Consider the following 14,866-nt stretch of genomic DNA (forward strand, 5'->3'; position numbering starts at 1 on the left):
GCTTTTGAGAAATAAATGTAATATAAGTGAAGATTTATTTGTTTGCAATTAAAAAATAATAGTACTTTGAAAAATCCATTAATTCTAGAATTAATTTATATGTACAAATGCTGAAGAAACTGAGATGGCTAAGTTATAGGACCAGCATTCCAGGGCTTCATCCGTGGGAGAAGCGACAATTAAAAAACTACAGAAAATAATCTAGGATAATAAGTGCTGTAGCAGAAGGGCTATGCTGTGCCAGGAACTGCTAGGGAGGGCTTGGGCCACAAGACTCGGCTGGCTATTAAGGGAGTTACCCGCATAAAGGTGTGGGTAAAGGCAAAACAAATAAAGAGCGGGTAATGAAAGACCACTAAGCAAATATGCGTCGTTAGAGACCAAGGCAAAGCTCATCCACAGCCTCCTATTCCCAGTGACTACGGACCGATGCATAAGTTGGACAGTGAAGAAAGGTGATAGAAAAAGATCAATTCAACTGATTCAACTGAAATATGGTGCCGGGAGGGCTCTGCAGATACCCTGAACCTCCAGGAAGACGAACAAGTGGGTCCTACAGAAAATTCAGCCTGAAACATCGCGGGAGGCAAGAATGACACATGGACGCTGTCCCACCTCGGCACGTCATGAGAAGACAGAGCTCTTTGGAAAAGACGGTGATGCTGGGAAAACAGAAGGCAGCAGGAGAAGAGGAGGAACAAATATGAGACGGACCGGCTCCGGGGAAAAGCCATCAGCATGAGTCTACAGCAGCTGGGCAGGGCAGTTAAGGACGGGACATTTTGGATGTCACTCATAGAGATGCCAGGAGCTGGAGCCAACTCGACAGCATGTAAAAACGAATGTGTGTGTGTGTATACATTTTTACATGTATGTATGCATGTATGTATGCATGTACATATATATATAGAGAACATGCACGAGAGAACAGATAATTCAAAAGTATAAAAGTATAATTATATGCTATATGTTGAGAAGCCAGTAGCTATTATTATGCTTAATAACATAAATCATGTTATAAAAAAATACATAAAGACTATTAATGCAAGTCTTGTGTTTCCTTAATCATGGTTCCACGCTTCATCTTTAGAGCATGTTTCCTTGGTGAGAATGAACGCTAATGCAAACTGCTCACCAACCACATGGCGCCTAGGCCTTCCGTGTCAAACGCATTTTGCGTTCAACAGTTTCTTTCCTCTTCTAAGATTACAGGATTATTTAGATCCAGGATACAGTAAACTATACTTTGTGTTCCCGATGTCTTAGCTACTTAGATGGCGAGCCGATTGCAGTTTCCCCTTTGCCGAAGGCTCACGGACCAGTGTGGATGGATGGTCGCCCCGGTCTCACGCCCAGCCCTCACCCGGGTCAACGCTGTTTTTGGTCACATTAAAAAATGAGAGGCAAACAGAGAACCCACAGCCTGGTGTTCATCTGAACATCGCTGTGTTTCTTTGAGCTGGCGGAAGTCGTGACAAGGATAAAAACACCAGGGGCGCGCCCCTCCCTCCGGGACAAGTAAAGCGGTGACACAACGGGGAGTGACTGCTCACGCTTTGATGGGCGCGACAGAAAACAGCTTTCCTTTTCTGAAACTAAATCGGGGCTTCATCGTAATAGCAGAGACACATTTTCTCTAACAATTTTACCATGTTGTTATTTCCGAACCCTGCCCCACAGTTCCTCTCTTGATAAATTGTGTGCTACTGTTATTTCCAGCTCGCCTAAGTGTCTGCTTTCTGAACAGAGGATTAAACGACGTGACACTCCTTTCTGCTGCAAGGGTACCGCCCGCTTCGCATCCGCGAGCTCTCCAACCCTTTCCTTCCATCCGCCCCAATCGCTTCAAAAGCTCGAAGAAGCGAATCCACTCTCCAGTGTCTACAGGACTCCGTGTGGACACCGCAGAGCCCGCTGCCCGTCTGGCCATCAGCTGTAGTGACACGGAATCTGCCACAGCAGGTTAGACAAGGCAACTTCCTACTGCTTTTAAAGAGCATTGAAAGACTTACATTTCTCAAAGGACTATACCGAGAAAACGTGTTACTCTCTTAACCGAGTCTTTTATTTTCTGGGCTCTCATGCTTTGACATCTAAGGCCTTGGTGACCCTAGAGAGACTGCTCCTCCCAGCGTTAGCAAAGTCCTAGAGCGAGAAACGACACACTTGCCTGCACACTGTTCAAATGCAAACCAACCCATCTCGAACCCACTTTGCCAACTGCCTCACCAGTCCCACAATAAAGACCCTTGCCTGCAGCTCCCTGTCTCCCCCCGACCAGCCCCGATGCTTCCGCGTGCTCCTCCCTGACCCCATGCCATGGCCCGCCCCCTCCTCTTGGAACTCTGGGTAACAAGCTATCTTTTCAATGGCAGTCATCTCTTGATCCGTTGATCTTATCATACCTAAATAATAATAAAACCTATGAACACAATTACCCGTGTACCCTAAGTCATTTTTGTTTATAAACACCTATAATGTGCAACATGAAATATATTTCCCATATTTCCTGTTGCATTCATAAAATATTTTGTATTTCTCAAAGCTTATGTTTTATTCAGAGAGAAATACATTTTTAAGCAAGATTTAATGAATCCTTTTACATATTAATCTTTGTATTACAAAATCTTTTTGTGATGAAACAGTACATTATATAGGATTAAACTTCAGAAATAAATCTACATTGAATCCGGAAATTTATGGAATAAAATGAGTCAATCTCTCTGTGGTACAATAAATACAAGAGAGAACTTTCCTTAAAACCGGAACTCATGAGTTTATATAAAGCAAGAGACTAAAATACATTTAAAATTCTTAACTGATGAGTGGATAAAGGATTTGTAGTATATTCACATCACAATAAAAAGAAACAAATTCCTCTCTGTAAAACACCACGGGGAGAATCCAAAAGGCATTATGCTAAGTGAAAGCAGCCAGATATGCATTTAAATGATATTCTAAAAAAACTCCAAAACTATAGGGAAAGAAAATCAGATCGATGTCCCACTGGGGCCGGGGATGGGGTGGATGGTTTTGCTCACTCGGTATCCATTACCAAGTGAAAATGAGAAATAATTCAAAATACATTCGTAGCAAAAATAACAGAATTGAAGACATCGTTTTAGGGCAGGAATCATGAGTAACCAGAGGGAGACATTTTTCTCAGTTTTGCAGAGTCTGGTTATCTAAGGTAACATTCAGCACCTGAAGCGTAATCTCAGAATTAAAAGACATGACACAACATGGGGACATTCTAAGGTAGACTAGTATAGAAAAGAACGGTATGGATTGAGTGTAGAATCAGCAGAACCTGCCCCAAAAGACACGAAACTAAACGCTACCCTAGACGTTTTACATTAAGGCTTTCCGCCATTTCCACAGTGAAGAGAAAATAGAAAAACCCTATCAGAACTTCATTGTGATACATTTATAGTTTGTCATTTATAACGATAACTGAAGTTAGCTGCATGTCAAATTGCCCCATAGTTCTCATCGCATAGTGCCATTCTCAGCTAAAATTTTCCAATTAACTCCTCAAAGGGGAACTTTACAGAATACGATGGACTAAGTGGGCTTCCAGTAACTAAGTACCAAATAACCTGTTAGGTAGGAAAGAATGCTTTCTAATGGAAAAAGGCACGATTTTACCTGAGAGGGTTCTATGTTGCCCTCTGACTTCGTCAGGAGAGAAAATTTAGTTTTTACCCTGCTAAGCAAGGTTGGAGGAAATTCAAGTGAACCCATTGAATAGACCAGGGATTCAGCCGCTGAAATAATGTTGCTAAAGCATTATTTTTTATTTTCTTTTGATTAGACTTTATAGTTCAAATAAAATCCAGCAATTTCTAATGGCTCTGCTGTCTGGCTCTCTGATGAGTCAATCTGTTTCTGCCAATTGTCTTAATAGTAATATAATGAACGCAAACGTAGTAGCCTCAGAAATCACATACACAAGAGGATGGGTTCAGAGTAGTCTTAGGGAAGCAAATAGAAAGTCAGTGGAGGCTTTTAATGCCTACATGACCAGTTTGAACCTGATCTGACTTGTTTCAAATACAATCCCTTTACAGAGCAATGGAGCGTGAGTCCTTCAAGTCGAACTCTAGAGAAAGTTCATTATCTCAAAGACCTTAAGGTTGGAAGAATTCATTGCATCTGCAAAGCCGAACGTCGAAAGCTGTGTTTCTCATTCCTTCTCAGGCCTGTGGTTAACCATGCACTTGACTGACGGTTCCGCCACACAGAGCTGGGTGTGAGAGGTGAGGGAACGGACGCCTGCAGCTTGAAAAGTGGTCAGCAGATGCTTCCTTGTCTCTGATCATGCACGCGCAAGACCCTGGGACCCGATTCTAATCTCGCTTTTAAAATGGAAAAATCTCGTGTCCTTTAAGTTCTGATACTGCCTGAAGTTTAAAAAAAAAAAAAGACAACAATAGGTCTAACTAATAGTAATTGTGGCTCACGTTTGCTGCATGTCCGTGATCATTTCTTCATAGGGCATCATTTCATTTAATTCTAAGAACAACCCCACACGCTGGGCAAATTAATCTCCAGATTAATTTGATCTCCAGATTAATCAGATGAGGAAACTAATCTCCACACGCTGAGGCAAATTAATCTCCAGTTTTCAGATGAGGAAACTGATGCTCAAAGGAGTTAAGTATCTCTCACACGAGGGAACTTTAACCCAGAACGGGCTGCCCGTGATTTTGTCTTCTAGTCTAAACCACGTCACTACATGACGTTAACATGAGCCGTGTATGACGTCACAGCGCCAAGTCTGATCAGCTATGAAGGGCTTTTTCAGCCTCCTGTTTTTCCTTATGGAATGGGTTTCCTGAATTATATTTATTGCAACAACAAAAAAAAATCACAAATAAAAATAAATATATAAAATGAGTTTCCAAGGCATAATCTGATTCACACACAAATATTATTCACACCAAGTCCTTCTTGATTCATGTACTCCTGGAGTAATTCTGTGAGCCAAAAATTCAACTTATCCGAGGTCTTTAAATATTGACAAATACACTCATCACATTTTGGAGAATGTTACTGCATATGTAAAATATTTATTATATAAAAATATTGCTAAATATTTAATGAGCAAGATGAGTTGTCCCAGAAAAGCTCCTTCCTAGATCTGTGACCCAATGAGGTGGTATGTTGGCATTATAAACATCTATTTGAAACACGTATTTTACTTATTATTTTTTCATCTGATCCAGATATATTGCTAAAAAATTTATGTTAAGGAATTGCTCATTTATAAGGAACATTAATGGATCATATTTTCTGTTCTAAATTTATTTTACTTATTCTCTGTCGATCCTTGTTGAACATATTTAGGGTGAGCTCGGCCAAAGGTCAGGTTGCCAAGAGATTTCACTAAGTATCAGATTCTGCCGCAATCAGGAGGCAGCAACAAGGCAGGGAGACATTCGGGCCATCAGTTCCTTAGGGCCTTCCATCTGGCATTGGGTGTGCGCCTGTCTCCCCAGATACACAGGTGAGGAATGTGACCAGTACACGAGCAGGGAGCTTGGAGTGAAGAAGTATCTTCATTTTACATCCCAAATATTTAGTTTCAATGGCACGCTCTAGGGAGCTCTGTCTGATAGGCCCATAGCTGCGGCTTGTCCCAAAGCAGGAGCATCCTGCCGACAGCGTCCACAGAGGCAGGATCTCCTTGAAGCAGCGTCACTGGTCTATTTCCTGGGAGGTCACCTGGCCTGTTCACAAGATTAGGCCGGTCACTTGCTTTCTCTCTGTCCCCTTGGAGGTCCTTTGACTGTCCCTTGGGGGAGAAATGGAGCACAGACCAGCTACTTTAACTCTCTTCTCCATAGTGGCATACATTGTTGAGTTTGTCACTTATTTTTAGCACTTTGCTGGGGCACTGATGAAGTTTAGGGTGCAGGTCGGCAGTTTAATGCCTGTGTGATCCAGGCAGCATGTTTCATGGTGAGGTACCATGACACTCGTGCAGGTCTCCATCTTGGGGGCAAGTTTTATTGATTCTGTTTTGAAAGGAGGGGGTGAGGAATATGTTTATACAAATTTGGCACCCATAATGGGAAAATAATTCAATGGATACAAGAGCGAACAGGTATAGATTCAGGTTTTTGAGAGGCTCAAAGCTTATAGGATTTTGTAGGCTCTTTAATAAGAAGAATAGAAAAATATTTTACCTGTGCGAAATGACAAAAATATCGATCACATATGTTCAATACTGAGGTTGCGAAGGTCCCTTTTATTAAGAAGCCATAACTCATGGGCTTCTCAGGAAACCTGCCTATAGGTGAATATGATACTCATGCCAAAAGAGTTGCAGTCAACAGTTATGAAGCTCTGGAAAACACATTAAGTAAGTAGAAGAAATGATTGTATCTTAAAAGTTTTTTTTAGGTAGAGGTAAAACAGAAATAAAAATACATTAAAAAAAATGTTGAGAACAAAACCATAAACATTTGCACAGAGTCTACTGTGGCTCTTAATTCCTAAACACTGTCTACGGCCATGCCACCCTGAACGTGCCCGATCTCATCTGATCTCGGAAGCTAAGCAGGGTCAGGCCTGGTGAGTACTTGGATGGGAGACCACCTAGGAAGACCAGGTGCTGTAGGTGTAAAAAATAAAAAATAAGGGATTGTAAACTGACGAGGTCCTTGCAATCTGTGAGGTCAACCAAGGGTTGCCTCGCCTAAAAAAAATAAAATTAAATTAATTCCTGATACCTTATGATGTGTCTAGAGCTTTATAATTGTCACAATAACACAAAAGTAATCATTTAAACTTCTATCTTAAAGATAGATACCGACGAGGATACAGTGGTCCTGGGCCCTCATCCATGGGGAATACATTCCAAGGCCCCCAGTGGGTGCCTGAAACCATGGATGGTATCTGACCCTATACATACTGTGTTTTTTGGTATACATACACAATTTAATTTATAAATTAGGCACAGTAAGAGATTAACAAAAATAAATAGTAATAAAATACAACAGTTAAAACAATATACTGTATGAAAAGTATGTGAATGACCAGAAGGCCATTAGTAAGTACCTCTGGGGTTAGTGGACTCTGGCACTGTGACCCTGCAATGGACGACGTGACAACCAGATAGCTACTCAGTGACTAATGGGCAGGGAGTGTGTACAGTGTGAAGATGCTGGACATAAACACAATTCACATCCTTCACGGGAAGGAGCGGAATGGTATGAGACTTCATCACGTTACTCAGAAAAAGAGAAATGAAAGCAATCTTATTTCCTTGTCTCTGTTGACTTTTCTTGTGATTTATTATGCTGTCTCATTTTCAAAGTTTGCTGTAATATGATCCTGAACTGAGCCCCTTCATTCCTATTAAGAGAAGAAAACGCCTGACTGTTAAAGATAATATCTGAGATTTTTGTTTGCACTTCTCTGCCTCATAAAGTGGCATAATTGTCGGTATTACCTCTGTTGTCTCATTAGAGGACAAACAGCGTGACTAAGAAACTGTGGTTTTTCTGCCTAACCTGCACAATAGTCTCAGAACGAGAGTGATGCTTCTGGTTGACCACAGGACGCCACTGGCTTCCTCCAGAGCCTGGGTCTGTGTCCCCCTGGGCCGTCACACCCTCCCTCACTCATGTGTCTTTTTACTCGTTTTGCAGACTTTTAGATACCAGGCACGTTGCTGGAGAAACATCCCTTAAGGACTCGTGGGCAGCATGGGAAGTCATGGGTGTGTGGAGCTTTGATGTCAGTGTGCCGAGAGTCACGGCACGGAGGTTTTGTGTAAGTCGCTGAGGGAACACATCTGGGGGAGCACCTTGGACGAGGAAGATCGGACAATTTGCGTGTGATCTGGGTAGTGGATGGGAGGAAGGGATTATCCCAGGTAGACAAGATGGCCTGGACGCGTGTGAAAATAAGAAGGAACACAGCAATTAGCAAATGGCTGGATCTGAGAACGTGTGTCGGGGGCAGAGGGGCACTTTAGAAATGTTCGGATTTGGGGGTGACCCAAGAACGTTATTCCTAGAAGCACATGAGAGGGAGGCTGCAGCCTTCCGGGCAAACAGTCACGTCCCCATGATAGCTGCTCCGAGCTTGGCACAGGACAAGAACCAGGAATGGGTCGGGCACGAGCCTGAGCATGCTGCCCCGCTCGTGGGGTGCAGGGAGGCCTTGAGCCCCGCTGATGAGAAACAGGAGGTCTGCAGGGCAGAGGCCTGAGGTGGGAGGTGGGCTGAGTCCGGAGCAGAGGAAGGTGGGTGAGGCCACAGGGCCCCTGGCAGTAGCGAGGACTTGGCTTTGGGGCTACATGGCCATCTCATTTCATCTCCCTGGTGGGTCTACTCGCTCTCTTAAACATCCATCACTGCTTCTCTTTGCGACTCTCTTTCCTCTAGACTCATAGTCTGCTACTTTGCTCCCTAATTCACCAAGAAGAGAGAAACCGTCAGAAGACAACTTCCACGTGCCTCGAACACGACTCCCAAACGCCAACCTCCATTTATACCTCCACGTACATCTACCTTCACTCACTTTCCATTTTGTTTTTTTAACTGTAACCTCTCCCTTGTTCACTAGATCCCATTTCCTCTCATCAACTGGAGGACGCTGCTTTAGCCAGAGTTATGTCCTATTTCTGTTTGATCGCCTTTTTCTCTGTGCGGTATGATTCGCATTAGTGTGAAGCTGTTTTTAAATATATCCCAGCTTTTTGAAAACCCTTCCCTTTAACCTCATATTCTACCCCAGCTGTAGTCGCCCCCCACCCCCTCCGTCTGTGGGGGATGACTTCCGAGACCCTCAGGGGATGCCTGAAGCTGTGGATAGTAGCCAATCCTATAGATACTATGTTTTCTTCTTCTTCTTCCTTTTTTTAAATACAAACATACCTTTCCACTTAAATCCAGGGAGGAGATCAGACTAGAACTTCACATCTCCCTCCATTGATTTTTATCCCTTTGACTCCAGCAATCGTTCCTTGATTTAATGACTATTACTAAAGTTTAGAAACTTTCTGAAGGAGAATTAAAAAAAAAAACCTAAAAGGAAGGCCAAAACTGTCATTGGGATCCCTATAGGCCAATTAATGAAAAGCAATTCACGCTAAAGTGTGTGTGGGTTCAATAAAAATGTATTGAACTTTAAAGTTAATGGAGCAAAAATTAAGATCAGAGCCTCCATTCCTTGATAAGAACAGTTTCCAAAGTCATTTAATTAATGCTTTGTCCTAGGGGAAAAAATTAGTCCCCGTATGATAGTAGCGAGAGATTTACCAAATTAGACAGAGGCAAAAAAAGGCTCTAAGTTCCTGAAAGGCTGTCTTAGTGTTACTTCTTTGGAATGACAGGAAAGATTTATAGAGGCGTGTTATTTTTAAACGTCACCTCTATCCTCGATGCAAAATTTCGAGGAGGAGGTCTTTCTTAAAATTCCCTAAAATTCAATCGAACATTACATCAAAAAAATTTTTTTTTTGACACCCAAAACTCCATTTATTCTCTGGAGTGCTTTCAATCAGCTGGTAAATATTCTGATAAGAACTAGAGAAATTCAGATGAGTACGCCATAATCCTTGCCCTTAGTAGGCTCACAGGGCACTTGGAGGGACAGAGGAGCAATGATTACAATATAGTGTAGGAATCATATGTAATAGGAAGAGATTTATTCAGTGAGTGGGTATTGAAAGCACAGAAGGGTTATGCATTAAGAAAATAGGTTGTTATGGCTATAATTAAAAAAATAATAATAATAATGCTAACTCCAAGTTCCACTGTGGCCGATGTGACTCTGGGCAAATCGCCAGGGCAGCGAGACTCAGAGTCCTAGGCTGCTGTAAGCTTGTGGCTCAGACTTCTCGGCACTGGACCACTTCAGCTGCCACAGTAGGAAAAAGCGTGCTCTGCACCGAACTGCCTCCCCCATAAGCTCATGTGTTGAATGAAGCCTCAGCCTCCGGTGTGGTGGCTGCATTAGGACAGAGGGCCTTTGTGGCAATAATTAAGGCTGAATGAGGTCATAAAGAAGGGGCTGTGATCCGATAGGGTTTGTGTCCTTATCAGAAGAGGCACCAGAGACCTTGTTTCTTCCCCCTCCCTTTCCATCACGTGACAGTGAGGAGAAAGAGCAGCTGTCTGCAGGCAAGAAAAAGAACCGAATCGGCTGGCACTTCGATCTTGAACTTCCCAGCCTCCAGAACTGCGAGGCAGTGCACGTTTAAATTTCTGCCAAGTCCCCTGGCGACGGCATTTCGCCAGGGCAGCCTTTGTACGAGTTGACTAATACAAGGCATTTAGATACTTTGGCACGGAAGCAATGCCTGTTACTTCCATTAGCACCTCATTGCCCAGAACACTGTCTCACGTGACCCCACCTAACTGCAAGGGGCCAGGTGAATACAGGGGAGTAGGTGGCATCTTTGGTAAGCATGACGATCTCTGCCACAGACATCTCTGCTGGTCAGTAAAGATCCCTCTTCTTCCTCCTCCCACACACTCTTTCCTTCCTGAAAGGAGAGAAACCCAAAAGGAACTCATCCGGCCCTTGATTCTAGCTCTAAGTCCAGAAATCTAGGTGACGTGTGGCTGTGTCTACATCAGTCCAAGATGTGACTTCTCTCGGTTCCAAAAGAATGATCTAAAAAGAAACTTTGTGTCTACCCATGCTGACCCAGTGATGACTGGCTGGAGAGGGACAGAAAGCCAGCTGTCACAGCAAACACACCCCTGCAAACAACGAAGGACTAGGAGACACATGGCGGGTAGCTGGCCTCAGAGATTCTGAAATGCTGTTTACCAGGCAGCTTGAGAGTGATCTTGACCTTACTGGTCTTGACCTCGCTCTGCTTTCAGGGAAGAGCTGGCTTACCCTCTGTCCGCCCTGGCTCCGCCCACTAGGAAGGTTCTCCCTCCTTATTATCCTCCTCAGCCAGACCCAAGGTGCCAGTAGGAAAATATCCCATTGGGGTAAGTGCAGGTCTCAGCCAACTTTCTGCCCTTCGAAGTTCATGTGAGACAACTGATTATTATTATTAAGTTTTAAGAAGCCATAAACATTTTTGGCTTAGGGTTCGTTCCCTGCTTTCCAAGGCTGTCAAGATATGACTAGGTTGCTTGTGTACTTGACTCCAGTCGCTCATATGAATTAAAGGCAACACCACCATTTTTGGAGTGGTTTTTTTTTTTTAAAGACATACTTCTCAGATTTATTGTAATATTTTGTTTCTTCTTCCTCAGAACTCTTTCTTTGGATTTAAAAGTGCTACGTTGGTGTTATCGAGTTCTGGGGGAGCGCACTCAATCAATTCTTTACCGCGCATCATTTTTATCTAATGTCGATTATACCAGGCACCACATCCTTAAACTGCATTTTACCTTGACATACTTTAATGAACTGGGAGGTTTTAGCAATAGATGTGGACAATACACATTTAATCTACTTTTCTTTTTCTTGAAGTTTGCTTTTAATTTGCTTTTGTCACTTATAGGTTTTCTTAATGTTACCTCTTACTTTTTGGTGACGCATCATATTCTCTTTTCCAATTTGCAAGGTTTTGAATTTTTCAAATCTTTCATTTTTGCTTCCAAGTTCTCAAATTTTCTCCCTGAAATCCTTTCTCTGCAGAACCTTTCCAGCCAAGAAACACTATTACCATTTTCTCCCCTAGCTTCTTCCCCTAGAAGTTATTGGAAAATACAATTAAAGAAATCTTTTCCCAATCCAGAAATCCTCTCCACAAAGGTAGCAGAGAAAGGAGACACTCGCTCGCTCTCATTATTGAACACGGATTAAAGCAGAATGTGATGCACATCACAGACAATCTGCTAAGAGACTGCGAAGACAGAAAGAAATATCACCCTTTTTACAGTCAAGAACGTATAACCCACCACCTACCCGTTCTCAAGATACACAATCACTAGTCTCAAATGAGGGACCTGAGACCAACATTTGTCACACAGAGTTCATCCTAGACTCAGCTGAGAATCGGGATGACTATCTGATAGCTAACTGGTTTTATGCAGAGGAAAAATAAACTTCCGGCATCCTTATGACAGGAGGGAGTCTTGCAATTGGGAGCAAGGTGTCCACTATAGTTAGGCTCCTACCCTCGCAAAGAAACTATGAGGTAAGGGGCTCTGTCCCTAAAGCTTACGTTTCAAAGAGGTGGTTCTTGAGTCATTGAGCAAGGCTTTCCTGGTCTTAAAGCCAACAAAAGACCTCTTTAGCTTTCAAAAGAATGTATATATATTTCAGAGAGGAGAAAATACAATTATAAGTATTTGAAAGTTAATGATCTGAAAAGGGGCGGAGAGAGAGCACACTTTCCCCTCATTTCAACAGGGAGAGTTAAGCTTCTTATTTTTAATTCGTATTTCTCACAACCCAGAAGCTATTTAGACATGCATTCAGCCCACCAAGTTATCACAATTTTTGCCAGGAGGCAAGAATTTTACCAAGTGTCTCTTTACTGCTGAATATCATTTTTCCAGCATCCATATTGCTTTCCTTTCTCCCTACTATTGTAGGGCTTTTTATTCATTTATTACCACAGCACTCCTCCTGCTAGCCGTTTCTATTAGGATCGAACAGACTTATCCTTATATAACAAAATCTCAGTGGTTTCATGCGACAGGGACGTCTCACTCATGCTGGTCCACTTTAGTTTTGAGGCAACTAGAGCAACACTTGCATAAAAAATAATGCATTCGTTTAGGGTTCCATCACTTCCATTTACGGCCCTTTGTGGGGACTAGTCGTGTGGTTTCTCATTTCGCACTGGGTGTGGGGGAATGCAGGAGACCAGTACGCTGTAGGCCAGAGGGCACTGGATCCAATTTTAGGGACTTGGGAAAGGTTTACTGAAGGAGATGATCTCAACCTGAATCATTAAAGATCAGCTGAAATCATGCCAGTTAAAATGGGAGGGTGGTGGGAGGCAGCAGGACATTCAGGATGAAAGATCAGCATGGGCAGAGCATTGATGCTCTTTATTAGTACTTTTTTTTTTTTTTTTTTTTTGCTGCTGCTGTTGGAGTTTTAGAATTCGAAGCAGGAAGTAGGCAGAGTTCATTGCAAAGGCAGATAAAGATCAAAACCAGGAGTGTTTTTAAAGCCATGCCAAAAACCCAAACAACGATTAAAAAAAAACAAAAAACAAAAAAAAACACGAATTTGGTCTTATCTTATTAGGCAGGAGGGAGCTGGTTTTAACACAGGCAAATAAACATAATATTTACAGGCTGGGAAGTTCAAGACCACGGCACTGGGCGGATCTGGTGTCTGGTGAGGGCTTCCTGGTTCACAGAAGGCTGTCGTTTTACTGTGTCCTCACAGGGTGGAAGGGGCTAAGGTGCCTCAGGGCCCTAAGCCACTTCGTGAGGGCGCCACACTCATGACCTAATCACCTCCCAGTGATCCCTGCCTCCTAACACAATCACCTTGGGGGCAAGGTGTTTTTTCAACATGTGAATCTTGAGGCGGGGCGGACACAAAAATTCAGAGCATAGCTCTAGATCGTTGTTCTCTGAGCAACAGTGGCGTGAAAAACACATACGAGAATGAATCAGGTAGCTGAGACTTGACTTCTGTGTCCACCAGCCACTTACTTCCCATCTGACCTGTTACACCTTATTAACCTTGAGACGTTCTCATCCACAAAAAGTTGATAAAGATGCTTTCTGTTACGTCCACCTTCAGTGCTGATGCAAAGTCAAAATGAAGTCATGTGTTTTGAAAGCCCTTTCGAACACATACATAGAGATGGGTAAATTCAGCAAACAACTATTTTTGCACGCACAGTCCTGGACGAGGCAGTACAGGGGATCAAAAAGGAATCCTTTGCTTTGAGGAAACCAACACTCTTCCATGAAAAACGCTGAAATACCGGGGCATGATTTTGTAGTATCACTGCAGATAGTAATTACAAAATAGATATTGTATTCTGTAGTCTCATACAAAGGGACTCTTCCTGGGGAAATAGTCATCCAGTCCCTGGCAACCACTATTCTGCTTTCTGTCTCTGATTTTGACTACTCTCAGCACCTCATGTAAGTGAAATCATACAGTATTTGTCCTTTCGTGACAAGCTTATTTCACTCTGCATAATGTCTTAAAGATTCACCCATGTCGTAGCATATATCAGAATTAACTTCCTTTTTAAGACAGAATAATACTCCATCGTGTGTGTATAGATCACATTTTTTTTAATCCATTCATCCTTTGATGAACTCTTGGGTTGCTTTCACGTTTTAGTTATTGAGAATAATGACGCTATGAACATGAGTGTAACAAATAGCTCTTTGAGACTTTACTTTCAATTCTTTTGGGTGTATTCCCAGAATTGGATCAGATGGTAATCCTATTTTTATTTTATTTTATTTTTTGAGAAATAACTATACTGTTTTCCGCAGAGGCTCTACCCTTTACATTCCCACCAACAGTACACAAGGATTTCAATTTCTTCACATCCTCACCAACACTTATTTTCTGTTTGTTTTTTTTGTTTGTTTGTTTCATTTTGATATTAGTCATCCTGATTGGTGTGAGGTGGTATCTTAGTGTGGTTTGGATTTGCATTTCCTTAAAGATTATTGATGTTGAGCATCCTTCCATATATTTATTGGCCATTTGTATCTTCTTTTTGGAGAAATGTCTATTCAAGTCCTTGGCTCATTTTTTATTTGGATTGTTTGTTTGTGTTGCTGTTGAGTTTTAGAAATTCTCTCTATATTCTGGATATTAATCCCTCACCACATATACAATATGTAAATATTTTTCCCATTCTGTCATTTGCCTTTTTACTCTTTTGATACTGCCATTTGATACCTAAATTATTAAAGTTTTCATTAAGTCCAATTTGCCTATTTTT

General features: G+C 42.2%; 1 protein-coding gene and 1 non-coding gene across 2 annotated transcripts in view; one reads left to right on the plus strand and one right to left on the minus strand.

Moving 5' to 3' along the window:
* The window catches only part of DOK6 (docking protein 6), a 272,262-nt gene that overhangs the window by 86,597 nt on the left and 170,799 nt on the right, over positions 1-14,866 (minus strand). The gene's annotated exons all lie outside the window — the stretch shown is intronic.
* LOC120589719 (5S ribosomal RNA) lies at positions 6,510-6,628 on the plus strand. The gene has a single exon (XR_005649560.1). It is a non-coding gene; the product is annotated as a 5S ribosomal RNA (ribosomal RNA).

Source organism: Pteropus medius, unplaced genomic scaffold (assembly GCF_902729225.1).
Source record: "Pteropus medius unplaced genomic scaffold, Ma_sr-lr_union100, whole genome shotgun sequence".
NCBI classification, from domain to species: domain Eukaryota; kingdom Metazoa; phylum Chordata; class Mammalia; order Chiroptera; family Pteropodidae; genus Pteropus; species Pteropus medius.